The sequence below is a fragment of the Ciconia boyciana genome, chromosome 11 (genome assembly GCF_034638445.1).
Source record: "Ciconia boyciana chromosome 11, ASM3463844v1, whole genome shotgun sequence".
NCBI lineage: Eukaryota > Metazoa > Chordata > Aves > Ciconiiformes > Ciconiidae > Ciconia > Ciconia boyciana.
Window position 1 is genome coordinate 20,429,552 of NC_132944.1, and position 15,711 is coordinate 20,445,262.

Here is a 15,711-nt window from a genome sequence, read left to right on the forward strand (position 1 = left end):
AGTAAGGAGTACTGGGGCACAGAGAAGCAAAGTGACTCCACCGATGCTGTGCAGTGGGTCTTTGGTGGGACAAGCCCCAAATGCACGTCTTGTATCTGTTTGGCTGGGATCATGGACAGCACAAACATGCTCCTCACGCAATGACAGCTTTATTACTTGGAAATGCTTGGAAACATCCCATTCCTATTCCTTTGCCTGCACCTGTGTGAATGCCCGCTGTTCTCCCCACCAGGATGTCAGCAGATCCTGTAGCTTGTTTTCCACTGAAATGTCTCCTCTTAGGTAAATATTACATCTGGGGTTGCTTTGCCAGTGGCTTTCCTACCTGGAGTTTGTACAACAGGTCAATGCCCTGCTCAGAGATAAGAGGAATACTTGCTGGGAGCGCTGTTTGCTGCTGTGATATGCCACCCTGCTCTTCCCTCGTCAGCTTCTCCTTTAAAGGTTTTTTGAATGCTGCTTAAGTTGTGGAGGTTTTAGCAAATTGAGGGAAATTTAAGACAAGCCGTGGAGTGCTTGGACAGAGCAGAAGGACTTGTTTATTGCAACAGCCGTGACTTGTAAATTATTCATCTGTGTGGAATTGAAGCACGCAGATCCTCAAAGATCTTGTTACAAAGGGTGAGGTGAAGGATCAGCAAGCTTTGAGCAAAACAGGAAGGTTAACAGGTCCTGGGGAACTCTTCTCCATCCACCTGCATCTGCTCTACGGTAATGCCTGTTTGCAGAAGAAAATTGAGTTGCCGATAAGTGAAGCAATGCACAGGGATATGTCTGTAGGGGGGGGGAGGACATCTGTAAAATATCTTCCTGTGTCAGTTTTCCCTCCAGTGGGAAACACAGATTTGAAGCTGTTTGCAGTGAAACGTATACACAGCCTGTGGGCACGTACCAAGTATCAATTCACAATGGGCTCTGGCCTCTGTGAAACGGAGAAGAAGTTTCCAAAGACCAAGAAAGATCAGAATAGCCGGCTAAGCAGAAAAGAAGCCAGCACACTTCTGCTCAGCAGTTCTGTCTCCAGACGAAACCAGACTTCAACTAATTAAAAAGAGCAGATGCTAGCTGGAACATTAATTGGAACAACGATCATCTCTTGTCTGTGCTTAAATCTGTATTCTAGCTCTCTTGTAGTAGGTTTGGAGAGAGAAAGAGTTAACCCTTTAGCTGGCTTATTATTTTGTTAGGTACAGCATGTCCTTAGAAGAGAGCATAAGGAAACAGCTATGAATAGGTTTGGATCCTTTTTTTTTCAGGAGCAAACAATTCTCTGTCTAATAATGCAGAACCGTCATCACAACCAGCATTCTCAACCCTTCCTTCTCACGGTGTTGTTAGTAAAGTGATCTTGCTCGGCTTTCAGAGGCCTTGTAAGCAGTGCTGGGCACAGGGCCAGCTGCTGTTCTTCCCCGTATGTATTGTATTAAGAGGACACCTCTTCTTTAACCTATGCTCGTTTGTTCCCCTCAACCTGTGTGCCTTCTCATTAGACTTGATGTATGATCTATAGAAAGTGCAAAGAGCTCTGCTGACATCTGATACGCTTATAAATAGCCTGTCTGCCCTGTTACGGTTCTGTAGCTATCCCAACATGAGCAAACACTTGACGTATTGCACTCTTCCTGGAACTGGGATGCTATCGAAGATTTTCCTCTAAAGCATCCAAATTTGGCCTCTGCTGGAAGCCGGGTACTTGACTGCAGGCACCATTGGTCTGTTCCAGATTGGCAGTTCCTCAGTCTTGTCCTAGTCTCCGATTCCTCCCTAAGAGATGAGGCAAAGGCGTCGTTCAAGTAATGAGGCTCTTCCACTGTTCCCTGCCCGCCCTGCTCCAGTCCCCTGTCGCAGGCAGAGGCTCCCTCGACACAACTGCAAGCCCCGGTCCTTTCCTACCGCCTCGCTCGCACACCACCCCCAGGCTCCTGTCACTTCCTTCATTCCCGCACCCCCGGTTTCCTCCCTCTCCATCAGGGCCAGATCCTGTTTCCTCGACGCGCTCACCAAGTCCATCACGAGTCTGGCAATCCTCGCTGAGATTTGTCCTGTGACGTTTTCCTGAGCACCAGCGCTCCCATCTAAATGCAACACGCTCTGGCTTCCAGTGGACCAAGAGCAGCAAAGCCAGCAACCCCCAATGCAAACTCCCCCCCGCTTCCTCGGTACGTATCCCTTAACCCCTTTTTCTTTTGCCGACCTCCTTGAGTGATAACTATTGTCATTTCTCACCCCCTACTTGCACTGAATGAGCCTCAAATTCAGCTCCCAAAGAGATTGCCAGAGAGAGATGAATTTAGGCAGGAGATCTACAGAGGCTTAGGGGGCTGACTGGGATATTTAAGATTATCCCTGACTCATTTTCTTGCAGATCTGATGCAAGAAGTGAGTCAGATCCCTCCAACACAGTTTGACCTGACGGATGCGGCCGGCAGACAGCCGAGCGGCAGCGTGTGGAGCTCATGTTGTTTTGCAAATGGAATAAAGTTCACTTAACACAGCGGGCAGCTGCCTGTACTTGCTGTTAACTCAAAGGCCTCTCACCTGAAAACAACCTGCAGATCACTTACCCCATCACCGCTCGCAGGTGGAATTAGCTCCTGAGAGCTGCTGAGGGTGGAGGAGGTGGGTATTTCTGAGAGGTGACCCTCTTTCCCAACACAGGGCAAAGGTCTCTTTCCTGTGACGTTGAATTCATCGTGCTTGAAATGCTCACAGTCCTCAGCCCCTTTTGGGTAGCCAAGACCCTGCCCAAAAAACTCTCTCCCTCCTCTGTGCTTTCTCTCTTAGCAATGCTGCCAATACTATTCTTAATGTAATTTTGCTTTTTTTGGCTGCTTTCTTTTCCTAGGTGTGAATGCTGTCAGTACTAAATGACACCTGTTTCCTATGGGTAGCCTTCAGCCTCTGGCAAAATCCTTCTTTCCCCCAGTTCAGCTGCAGGCAGGAGTCTCCTGGGGCTGGTGGCTTAGGTCAGTCGCTCCTTCTGACTCAGTTCTCCTTGCACGGAGCTCTCAGTGCCTGTCTTCCTTCTGGATCTGTCTTGTTGACTACTGGCAGCCACAGGTGAATGGCTCACACACTGATACATGTCTGATTTTTAGACACTTAGAGGTTAGGAGATGAAGTTCATGGAAATTTGTCTCCTAATATTTACCTCCCATGTTCTGCCAGCATCTCCCCTTACCAGCACCACCCCAGTTTCACTGCCCTCCAAGTCTCCGCGGTGGTCTGCTGCCTGCCCTGTTTTCCCTCTCAGCCAGGTTCTGGTTCAAACTCTGCCCATTTTCTTCCAACAGGAGACAGACTCCTACTACAGCTTCCGCAGCCTGCTTCCCTGCACCCCCATCCCCGAACCCCGTCGCAGGTACGGTGTTCCCCTGGGGAAGCTGTGCCCTTGCAGTCCCCCGTGAGCGGATTTTGCAGCTCAGCTGTCTGGAGAGAGCATCAGCATTGCTGCATTTGGGCTGGGGGCAGGTTTTGTGATTGCTTCTTGAGTTGTTCTCTGTGGTTGCTAACTCCACCTGTACATGCCAGAGGTGCAAGGTGTATCCCGACCCCAGACTTTTCCCTGCAGAAAATAGGGACAGCGGTGCTCAGAGCCCCTGATGGGAGTTTCTTTCGGGCATGGCAGCAATCTCGCTCTGCTGAATGCAGACTTGTGCTGGGTTAAGCCATCACCCTTGAATGCCTTCTCTGTTCTTGTTCCAACACAGCTTCTAAATTAGAAACCCTACCACCTGCATATGATACGAGCAGGGATTTTGCAACACTGGGAGGCTGAGCCAGGCACAGGGACAAGAGCCATTTCTGGTGCCAAAAGGCTCAGTTGCATTCAGGTGCCCACTGCAATGGTTTCCCTTCTCACCCCATCTGCCCAGGGGTTGTGCAATATTGGCAAACGCACTGGTCAGGCCGGTGTCGGAGGAGCAGCCGTCCCAGCGCCGGCAGCTCTGTGAGGCCCCGGGCGCTGGCTGGCTCAGCAGGGACTCTGCTCGCTGCCTGCTCATGTCTTTTCCCCCGTCAGCAGCAGCATGTCCAAGGTAAATTACCTCTTTTTGGAACGGCTTTAGTTTGAGCTCAGATTGGCAGCCTCTGTCTTACTGGGAACCTTTTTGATATAGCAGCAGGGCACCATCTGGGTACGGAAAACAGGCTGAAACCCTTGCCGTGCTGTACCCTCTCCGATGGCCCACCACACGTGTGTTGTATGGAGGAAAATTTACTGCTCCCAATTTCCCTAGACAGTATCCTGCAGGGAAAGCAGTCTGGTGCCTATCCTTCAGATCCAACCCCTTTTGCCAGTTCCCACTTTTTAAGCTTCCTAGACAAAATCTAATGGAGCCTGTTAAGGCTGTTCAGATCAGCTGTGGCTTTGGGAAAGGGTATTGTAAAATAAGAGTGTTTGGATTTCTGTTATCCTCATATTCAGTTTCCTGTAGAGCTTTCAGTGCTTTCTGAGCCTGGCCTACGGCTAAATCAGTCTCAAGGACTAGTTAAAGACTCTTATTTATTTTCTTGATACTTTTTCTAGCATCTTGTAAACCATCTTCTGCCTTTGGCACTGTTAAATGGTGAAGCAAGGAGTTTTACCACTACAATATATCTGTGTTTTGTTACAGCAGAAGGAAGAGAGCCCAGTTCCTAACTGAAGGTGTCTTAAATTGTTCTAAGTTTCCCTGTTTGAATATATAGCATCACCTTGGGATAAGCCCTATGAAACCTCCAGCAGTTTGCCTGATTTACCTTCCACTCCCCGTACGCTGTGTTAGACCTGGGACTTTGTGCTCTGCTCATCCTGGGTCGCAGCTTGATCTCTTTTCAGAGGGTAAATCCTGCAGCGCCATTAATGTACAGCTGCTCAAGACAGCCCCTTGAAGCAGCCCGGGCGGCTCCTCAGCAGGCTTGTGGACTTGAAGGCAGCCAAAGAAGGCTGCTGGCACGTTTTCCTCTCGAAAGTGGGGATGAGGGAGGAGGAGGCTGCAATAATTGAGCTGACAACATTTTTCATCTCCTGTCTGGGTCCCAGTGGGCTCTGAAGAGAGTCGAGAAGTGCCAAGTCCTCGGGCTGGCCCTGTCCCATGCGGAGGCTGCCTTCCAGTGTGGCTCAGGAGCCTCTGCTCAAGGTGATTTTTCGGCATTTTTATTCCATTCTGCACCTCTTGTTCTGGGTTGCTGAAGCTTTCCTGCTGGCTTATATTTTTATGAGGACTTGTCTAAGCCATTGGGCTCTGATGACTGGGCCACCTTCCCGTCCCCATCTCCAGAAGAGCCATGCTGCAGCTAAGCCTCACCCGGGACGCCTGGACACAGTCCGGCTCTGCCCCAGCAGACGGCAGCTCCACCAGCAGCTCAGCTCAGCCCTTTCTGGGAAACCTTTTGCAGACTCCCATTCCCCTTTTGCAAAGCCTCCATCTCTCTCAATTCTTTGGTCCATCTTTGAGCCCAGTGGCCCCTCCGTTGCTCATTTTCTCTTGGCTCGACGGAAATGCTAGCCCTCAGCGTTCTCCTTGGAGGTGACATCCCACGCCTGAGTCCAGCATTGAACCATTTGCCCCCAGCAGCCAGCGGAGCTGCCGGGTGCCCTCGGGGCTTTCTCTGTTCCTGCCTGTGTCCAGCTCCTTCGGCTGCCTCAGAGCCTTTCTGCATCATGTGCTCTGATTTCTCTCCCTCTCATCACCCCCAAAAACATCACCGTCTTTTGACTCCTCCATGAACCTTCCTCAATTCTCTTACCGCGGAGAAGACCTAAACATCTCCATGCACCCATGCTGACCGATGGGTCCCTGGGAATTTTGTAGCCTTTCTCTTGCCCAAGCCCATTTGTACTAGGCAGTGCCCAAACAAAACGAAAAAACCCAAGGATTGTTCAAACCCTCTCCTCCACCCCATGCAAACGGCCCCGCTTGTGGGGGCAAGCAGGTCTTTTGTACATCATTTTGCTGCTGCACAGTGATGTCCCCTCTATTTTACAATGTTTTCGCCTGAAAGCAAATTATTAAACAGCTTTTTGAGCAGACTTGCACCGATTTCATTGCCATACTCTTGCCATTTCTACACACTGAAGGCCTGATCCTGGCGGTGCTTAGCCAATTTGCTGTGAGGCACGGTTATTCCTGATTCCTCCCAAACAGTAAAATCTGTTTCAGCGTTGCACAACACGTCTGTTCTCCGGGGGGGCCGTGCGCAATCTGTGATCAGGACAGACGTCTGAGCTTGATCCCGCTGGAATGACGTCAAAGGTTGCAATATTGTACCTCTTCCCGGCGCTGGCAGAGCCCGGCCTGGCGATGTGCCACTGCAGCGGCTGCAGCTGCGCTTGAAGCCGCGTGGCTGCTGCCAGTTCGACCGGCGCAGCGCGATTAATAGGTTACCAAATGGCAGCACAGGTGGCCCGTGTTGCTTTGCACGGTGGAGATCTGCTTACACGCCTGGCTCTTCCCAGCAAATTCCTGCTGCTCCAGAAACCTCTGACCGAAAGCAAATGGAAGTTGCTTGTAAAAGGAGCATCCTCCAATGCTGACCTGTGAGCAGATAAAACTCCAGCAAACTCGCAGCCTTTCCGGTGCTTGGGACTCAGGCTGGCACAAGCAAATGCCATTTATCATGGAGCTGCAGCAGCCAGCGCAACAGAGGGTGCCAGTAAATCACTGGCTGTGGTTTGGCGCTCATCTCCGTGGCACTGATTAGGAGAAGAGGAGTACATAATCTAGAAACAGCTATTTTGAATGCTTGCTGCTGAGGTCTGCTGAAGCCAACAGCGACAGTTAAAGCAGCAGCCTCAGCTTGCACCCAACCAGCCGTGGTGAAATAAGGGTGACAGATACTCTGCTACACCTGTCTGTTTGCAATAGGGAAGGTTTCCCAGTGCTGCAGGGAAGGAAGAGACCGGCATGGCCTCGGGGCAGCGCAGAGTCACTTCCCCGCGCCCCGAGGCACCCCAGCCTGTCGCGCTGCCCCGAGCCTACGGCAGGGCAGGAGAGTTGTGAAACGCCGCTGTGCTGCTCAGCAGGATGTGATTCATTGCGACCTCTTGGCATCATTGCAAGCATTGCCTGCGCCTTGCCGGCCCTTCGCCGGACCTACCCGCTGGTAAGGCGGCTGCTGACATTTCACATCTGCCAGACCCAGTTTGAAGTGGGCCGATTCCAGCCCTAGATCGGCGAAGTGATGTTTCTGAGTCGGTCAGCTGTGCGCTGGCCCAAGCTACGGTCCGTTTTGACAGCTCTGCACATAGGTCAGGGGGAAGGAAGGAGTGTTTGACGGTTTCAATTTTTATATGAATGCCCAGGCAGTTCTTAGGTTCTTCTTAAAAAGGTGCTGACAGATTAAGAACAGCTCCCAAGTTTTGATTTTTTGGAAATACTGGGATTTTCCAAGTTGCAAATCCAGCAGGAGGAGTTCCAGCGTGCCTGTGGCTGTGCACAGCGTCCTCTCCTTTAGGCAGCTCAGTGCTGCTCAGCAGTAGCTGCACCCTGGGCCCTGCCGCACGTGGTGAATGCCCTGGGGAAAGGAAAAAAAGACGATCTGTAATGTTAGCAGGAACATTTCTGATGGCTCATTAAGTGAAGAAACTGTAAGATGTGTAAATCTGTATTCAAAAACCCCAAACATGCTCGGTTTAAAAAAAATATGTGAGAGGTTGGTTTTTAACATGTAGGAGCAGAGGTAAGGTATCTTCAAAAAAACTGTAAATTTGAGCTGGAAATAGGACTGAGACAAGTCTTGAAAGTAAATATTTAATTACTGGATCAATTTTGATAAAGACCCAGAGTTTGCCATTGATTTCTTTAGCCTCTGCTGAGCCCACCAGTGAAACTCCCAGTTAGTACTGGTGTTGCTGTGGGTCCCATCAGCAAATAACTTACACTTGTGATTATAATTGAGTTTGCATGCTAGAAGTAACAAACTTGACATCCCAGAACCAGCATCCTTTCTGTCTTCTCTGATAGCGATAACTATCTTATTTCCAGGCGTAAAAGCAAAATGAGTTTTCTTGACCGGTCGCCCTAGCGAGGTTGTGAGAAGAAGGGCTGGTACTACAATACTTCGCTCTTTGCAGGGCAGAAATTAGCCAGTATTTACCTTAGGGGCTGTGATATTTAGACAAGAATTCCAAAGAGAATGACAATAGTGAACTTCAGCTAACCCTGACAAGTTTGCACCATCGATGCTTAACTGTAATAAGAAAGCTGATACTTTTTGATTGACAGGAGCCGTAGTGCTATCTAGAGAAGCCCTACCACCTGCGTTAGTTCACAGGATGATCACAATTAAATGCAAGCTTAAGCAAAAGAAAAAAAAAATCCGGATCTAAATGTTGCCCAAGCATTGGAGTAAATTGGCTCTAGAGCCAAGGGCAGTTGCTGCGCCGTGCCTCTGCAGCAGAGAGATCCCAGGTCCACTTGGTCAAATACTGGGGGATGTGCAGAGGCTTAGAGCTATCATTTCTCTAGGAAAAGATGAATTAGCGTGTCATTAAGTAGAGGTTATGGAAGAATGAAATCATTAAATAAGATGTGATGTTCTCTCCCATTCAGTGATTACAGGTTCTTCTCATAGGAGCTGCCATATTCCCTGTGCCATTGGCACGGTTCAAGTGTCCAGAAAAAAAGTCTTTGTCGTCATCTTTTTTCTATAATACTCTTCACCAGACAATCTAAGTGCATTTTATGAACACCAGTTTGTTCTGTATTGTACAGTGTCAAGATTATTATCCTCAGGGAACAGGTGGAGAAACCGAAGAGCAAGGAGATGAGATGCGTTGCTTCTGGCCTTATAGACAATTAAATAGTAGCAGAATTGGGAAAGGACATGGTTTCCTCTCAAGCAGTGCTTATGGGAAAAAAAAAATATGCCAGTAATCTGAATTTAGCTCTCCATTATTTCTTGTGACACCAGTAGGGGTGAATATTTTGCTCCCAAACACCTACAGAATAAGGAAGTGTGCATCTTTAGATCACAGGATATATGACTAAATTCCCCCCAAACTTTTTGACAAGTCCAAGGTTGGTGTGAATGAAAACACTTGCTATGATCACGTCTGTATTTTGAGGAAGAATAATCCGGGTCTGAATCAGTATTTTCTTCATTGCTTACATTGCTGTTAAGGATTCATTAGATGAGGAAAATAGAAGATTACATCACAATGGATCATTTTTTAGATGAGCAATCCATTTGTTTTGGGGTTTTTGTTTGTTTATTTGTTTTTAATTCTTCTGCTGAGAATATCTGCCCTGTGACAAGCAAAGCAGTCAGCTCTCAACAGCGGCGACATAAATCTCAGTCCAGGGCAGCACAAATTGGGAAGAAACTCCAGAGAGTGGTGCTATTTGAAATAAATTGAGGAATTATTTTGAAAGCTTGCATGGAAGAAGGGAGTTTTGCCAACTATTACAATTGGACTTCAGAGGAACTGCTGAGTGGGTAATTAGTCCCTCAGGAACATGGGAGTCTGGACAAATGTAAGAGAGAACAAGAGGGAAAAAAAGTGTATGAAGAAATTAACTTTAGAAAACAAGCTAGAACATTAGTCACAGGAGGGATATAACTCAACTTCCATTTAATGTTTATTTCTGTGATGAACAGAAACGTTGTTCTTAACCCCTGTACTGAAGCAGGAAATAGGAACCTTCTCTCTTTTTAAGGCAGCTGGAACTGCTTTATTGAAGTTCATCTCTTCGATAAGAGGGTGAAGGGGAGGGTAAAGAAATGCGCTGAACATACCACAAAGCCAGAAAACGGGACTTATACCTGGGTAGAGCAGGGAAAGAAACCGCTTGTGGAGCTGGTCGAGATATTATGTAGTGTCTGTTGTGGTCTTCAGTGACTCCCCCATCATGAAGACAGAGCAATAGCCAAGGTTTAAAAGATAATCCCCCCCCTTCCCTCCCCCCCCACATGAGTATCAGCTCACGGTCTGTCTACAAAATACGGTCTCATTTTCCTCTGTGCTGAGCAGCACCCCAGCTGCAAGGAGGTGATTCACCTCCCCAGCACGTTGGAGGATCTTGGCATACCTCTTTGCTGGGTTTACAAAGACTTGATGAAATACAACTGCAAAGAAAACTCGAAGCACGTGAAACGCTTTTGAGGTTATATAGTGCACATGTGGTTGGTCCGGCCCTTCCAGAGCTCCTGATTCATAGTCTTATGCTGTAACTGCGGAACTACAGACTTATCTGTAGAGTTTCTACACTCGGCTTTTGTGGTTCATTGCTCCCATCATTATCTCAATAGCAGCAATTTGCTCATCAGTCCTCTTCATAGAACAGGACTAGTATTGCTTTGGATGTTTGGCATTTAGAAAAAAGAAGAACGTAATTCACGTGACTCTGGAGGAGAAGGAAGCTTCGCAAAAACGTCTAATATATTCAGGTATGAATCTCTGTAAATGGGTCATATTCACTGAACTGTGTGCCTGGAGGGTTAACAGTAACATCGCAGCTGAAGGTTCAGGACCAGACCCCCAGACCTGGATCTTCCCAATTTTGAGGACTTTGTACTTTGGCGCTGTCTCTCCTCAACCTCCAAAGAGATTGGGTCAACCTCCCTGCTGGGCTCTCACCATATCGTTGGCCAAGTGATGGGGTCCCACTTGCCCATTCTGCACCGGTACCCCCAGGAGCACTGTCTGTTAGTGCTGCGGTGTTGCATTTCCGACCTGGCGATGCTCCACTGTGACCTGAGCGAAGGTTACCAATGTTTTCATGTAGGCTCTGTGTTTACTATTTAAGGTGAGCAAGAGGCTCTGGATTCCATCAGTTGGGTCATCATCTCCATTTCCCAATTCAATGCAAACGGCCAGACGGGCAGGTAGCTCTTCCTTAAAAACATTCAAATTCTCTTGAGAGGTGTGCCAGTTTCTGGCAGACTCGGTATTGGCAACACATGGTGGACACAACATGGTCATATTCATTCCTGTAAGCGTTGTCTTCAAAATCACCATCTCCTCTCACCACCTCGAGCCGCTTCCCTGGAGTGCTCAGCACAAGGATCCTGCACAAACACACCCAGCTCTGGCGTATTCCTTCCAGGAGAGGGCAGGGGAATACAGTTTATTGCAGATCCATTCCTGAACTGGAGCCAACATTCGTCATCTCCCTGATCTTCCTGTACGTCTTCCAGTCTATTTTGCTTTCCTAAACTCGGATGAGCAGAAGTAGGTGCTGAATCTCCTTGAGGTGAGTCAGTGGGTTTTGTCACATTTGCAGGCTGCTCCTCTTGCTCTTGAACCTCTCGGAGTGAGCCTGATGTGTCACATTGACGGCATCGGCGCCAGTACATCTTTGGAACCAGGGTTTAAACAGCTGAGCCCCAGCTCTTCTGCTTCATCTCACCATCAAGCCAGGGGAGGCAGTGATGGGACAACTTGTCTGTCACACAGCCAGCACACCCATATCCCTGCAGAAGGTGGTCTGATTCCCTCAGATGTTCATAATATTAGCAGGTGCAGCTCTGCTCATGGCTGCTTTTGCCAACAGATTAAAATGCAGGGGTTGTGCATGGAAACCCGAGGTTGGAACTGGACCTAGTTAAAGATGGCCTGGAGAAACAGCAGCCAGAAAGTCAGCTGACATTTTCTTTCTCAGTATCTTAATGAACAGAAAGTTTGGGAGAAAAATCAGAAACTCTCCCCAGCTCCCCACTGTCCTTAATAGTCCAAAGGGCATTAACATAAAAAAATCCTAAAATGAGTTTCTTCCATTTTGTCTCTCCCTAGACCCATGACTCCAACTTGAAAAGACAACATAATTTCCAAACTAGTGAAGGAAAGAAAAAAAAAATCAATAAACGGTTGGCTCTGCAGCACAGATGCCCTTGCAAGGCCAAAGTAATTAAGTCCTGAGATTGCTGTTGCCGTTTCCACCTTGTCCTGCAGAACCACAGTCAGGAATAAACATATTCTTTGTGTCAATATTTCTGTAGTACCGAGAGAACTTGCAGTCCTTATCTGCAAGTGTCAAGGACTGCTAAGTTAAAGTGATCATAACATTATCGGAGAGTCTGACAGGCTTTTGTGTTCCCTCTGTGTCCGTGTAACTGTTCTGGTGCTGAAAGCTGCAGCCCAGCGGAGCTCGGCCGGACATGGCCATCGGCTTTGTGGCACATGGAAGGGATCCGTCTGCAGGAGGCTAATTAAAAAAAAAAGTAATCCCTAAATGGAATTTGAACTTCCTTCTAATTTTTTATTTGCCTGATTATTTTTGCTTCTCTCATTGGAAAAGAGCAGCCTTGATTCCTAAATCACATGGAAATGTGCAAGTAATCAATTCAGCCTCACCAACCCTTGTTTTGCCAAGTGGCCGGGTGGCTCATCGGATTACTAATAGTTTGCTGCTGCAGTAAATGGGGAATAGCAGGGGCTGGGGCAGAAATACCACAGGTGACCTCTAAAGACAGCAAAGCACTTACCCTGTGCAGCACAATCCCTTTTTTTTGCCCATGCACGAAGTTCAAACACTTTCCCTTCCAGTCCCCTCAAAAATGAGAAGCCATTTGCAACACAGAGCTGCGCAAACAATGTACAGAAGATGGGAAAACCCGAGGCAGGAAAAATCAGCCACATATGGAAAGGCAAAGCGTGGGCAGAGCCAAACAATTCTTAGGTGTAAACTGTTGAGCAGGGAGCGGACGAGCCTTTTGCTGCCTTTCCCACCTTTAATGGGTCTGTGCTACGTGGCATAACAACTCGGGAACAACTTCAGCTGACGGTTTCTTTTTAACTTCATAATGCAGTGCTATTATTATCTCGAGGAAAATTTTAAAAGGCTTGAACGCCGAGGTTTATTTGCCTTTCCTGATTGGATCTTTAACACACAGCCGTCAGACAAAAGCCAATGAAAAGGACCTTAACTTTACATTAGTCCTGGTGTTTGACCGGGCTGTAGGAACCAGTTTGACTGAAGTTCTCTCCCGAGAGGTGGCAAAAGAGAGAATGGAAAATCCCCAAGCAGGACCAAGGGATAGAGGCAATACTAGATTTTAAAAGGACTTGGCAAAAAGATGAACAGTGGGAAGGAAATCTCTCAGCGATGCACAAAAAGGATGGGGCTGGGGAAAAGACAAATGTATTTTATAGCAGGGAGCGGGGGCTCAGTTTTGCTGCCGTAGCAAATGAAGGATGCCGATGTGAGACACCGGTCACAACTGCACAAAAACTCATCCCCAAAAGCCTGTCCCAGCCCAACAGTCATTCCTGGTTCTCATGAAAAGTTGGCAGCCAAAAGTGATCAGAAGTCATTATATTTGTCTAGATCTGTGCTTTTCTCCCGCTGTTAATAAAGGCTCGTAGTGTTTCCGAAACCTTGAGCAAAACTTAGATGTGTGTTGATTTGCTTTCGCTGTCATGGGGCTCCGAAGAATTAATCAGTAAATCAGTTGACAGCTTGAGAAGTGCGTGCAGGTATCCCCGAGGGGTGGAGAAGAGGCTGAGTCAGCCCAGAGGCTGGCACCTCCCACTCTGGCTTCTCATTCTCAGTTTGGGGTTTAAGCCCCGCAGTGCTGCTGCGGACCCCAAAACCAGGACTGTGGTTGGCGGCCCTCACAGCAGACTCGTGGGTAAAGCAGTGTGATCATCCTGGGAAAGAAAATTTCGCAGATAAAAGCTCTGCTCAAAAAGGTGCTGCCGAGGATGAACCTGTGGACGTGTTTCACCAAGGATGACCCCAGATCCGGGCTCCACGTGACAGTGACTTTTGGATGTTTCCTCATTATTCTCTGTCGTGCAATGGTGGATTGGTGCAGAAGTGAAATTCTTTACGCTAAAGTGAAATATTAGAACTTGTACTATCGTATATCCCGTTTGTTTGTTTTTAACGTGTCCTTTGTCTCTCTCTAGAAATTTTGTCTGGGCAGAAAAAGAGGACTTTGGATATTTGTCCAGGGTGTCCTGATGTCCGATAGCCTCGTCAGGGCAGTAATTTCTACAAGAGTGCTGGACACCCAGAAATGCCTAAGGCACAGTCACTGAACGTATGCCCGAGGGCTTTGCTGAAGTTTCCCAGCGCAGCTGATCCTATGTGCACGGCAAAGGGGATCTGGGCATATGCAAAAAGTTTGGTGCATCCAGGATTTGTCACGTAGTGCATGAGTGAGCTCAGGTCAGGGGTTCATCGCAGATGCTCTGGACTCACTTCCCAAGCACTGTGTGCTGCCTGCCTGCATTTTTAATATTTTTTTTCCAGGGAAATCTCAGGGAGAAATACAGAAGCCTCAGTTACACTTGCCCGATTATTTCCATTGCACTTCACCTCCCGATGACCACTGTTGCCTTATATTGAATGGGTAAGATGCTCTGTGGGGTTCTTCAGATGCGAAAAAGCATCGGATCCCCCCTCCACAGCAGTGCGCAGCCGCGCAAGGGCTGGCGCCGGCACAAGGGGAGGTGGCTGGGCATCTCCTCCAGCAGCAGCACAGGTTTGGATCTGTTTGAGCCCACGGAAAACATCCCATCTTCGTCTCGCTCGCTTCAGCAACAGCTAACGGCGCAGTCCCGTAGCTGTGTAGGGGGCAACGCACCCAGCCTTGAGTGGTACTTTTAGGGAAGGGGAAAGGTTGTGGGCCTAGGAAAATGGATGAAACTTGAGAAGCAGAACTGGGACACACACTGATTTATTTCCATGTAAGGTAAATATGGGATTTCACTGCCTCTCCAGCAATTTAGAGAAATTCAGGAATTACTGTAACTAAAATATAATGAAATTGTCTTTTGCAGGTGGAAAAACAAAATTTAGAGAAACCTCTAATGTATCCTAATGCATATGTAGGTCATAATAATGACAAAATTAAGATTGTAACTTTAGATTGTTTTCATGGTAATACAAATCATAAGGGAATTTCATATCCATACAGCCATCAATTCAAATTCCGTTTAAGCCCAGTCTTGAGGGCTTTGGATCTTAGCTGTATCTAAATCTCATGCCCTTTGCGTTGCATCAAGCTGAACTTCACCTACTCGGGGAACAGGGTTTTTAACTGAGAGAAAATAGTAAAGCAAGGTTTGCCAAAAATCTATTTTGGGTAAAAATATTTAAGGCCAACATTTTTACCGATGTAACGCTTTTTACATCAGCGAAGTTGCACTAATGCAGCATTTGGCCCTGAAGTTTTTGTATAAATATAGTACCTAGGAATTTGATGAGTGTGTATTTATGCATTATTCATTGACGTAACGGAGAGGAAGAGCGAGGTCTGTGCATGAGACCAGAGCCCTGAGCACCCCGGGGCCTTCGGCGATACCCACGGGGGTGAGGCCACCTGTGGTGACCCCCACCTGATACCGGCTGCGGGGTCACCTCAGCGCTGCTGCTGGGCCGTGTCTGCCGGGACTTGTCGAGGCTGAACGTCCTCTTGGGAAGAGACTGGTTTATGTTTGCCAAACTGTGAAACGTGTTACTGGCAATTCTGAAGCAATGTAGGAGGCGGATATTTTTGCCAGTTTAAGGCATTGAGCTGGAGTTGAGAAGAGACTGCAGCTTGGTTCTGTCACAGCCATTTGGTTTGACTGTCTGTGCCTCAGTTTCCCCACAAAGTCATAAAATGAGGAAAATACTTCATTTTTCCTGCAGGACTCAAGGCCCACAGTCCCGCAGTGGGAGAGTAAGGATGGTGCTCCCTCCCGTGTAGCCCTCAAAAAGGTGCACAGACCTGTTGTCACAAGACTGCATTCTGGTACCCCGGACTGCACCTTCCCAAGGATCTGAAAAACGAAAACCT

General features: G+C 47.9%; 2 long non-coding RNA genes across 2 annotated transcripts; one reads left to right on the forward strand and one right to left on the reverse strand.

Annotated features, from left to right (window-relative positions):
• Window positions 1–272: 272 nt before the first annotated feature.
• On the reverse strand, window positions 273–2,312 carry LOC140657984 (uncharacterized). The gene is made up of 3 exons (XR_012044564.1): window positions 2,002–2,312; window positions 893–1,764; window positions 273–718 (listed from the first exon to the last, which is right to left on the reverse strand). It is a non-coding gene; the product is annotated as an uncharacterized lncRNA (long non-coding RNA).
• A 7,873-nt stretch (window positions 2,313–10,185) lies between these two features.
• On the forward strand, window positions 10,186–14,185 carry LOC140657985 (uncharacterized). Its single transcript, XR_012044565.1, has 3 exons — window positions 10,186–10,371; window positions 10,731–11,177; window positions 13,835–14,185. It is a non-coding gene; the product is annotated as an uncharacterized lncRNA (long non-coding RNA).
• Window positions 14,186–15,711: the final 1,526 nt, after the last annotated feature.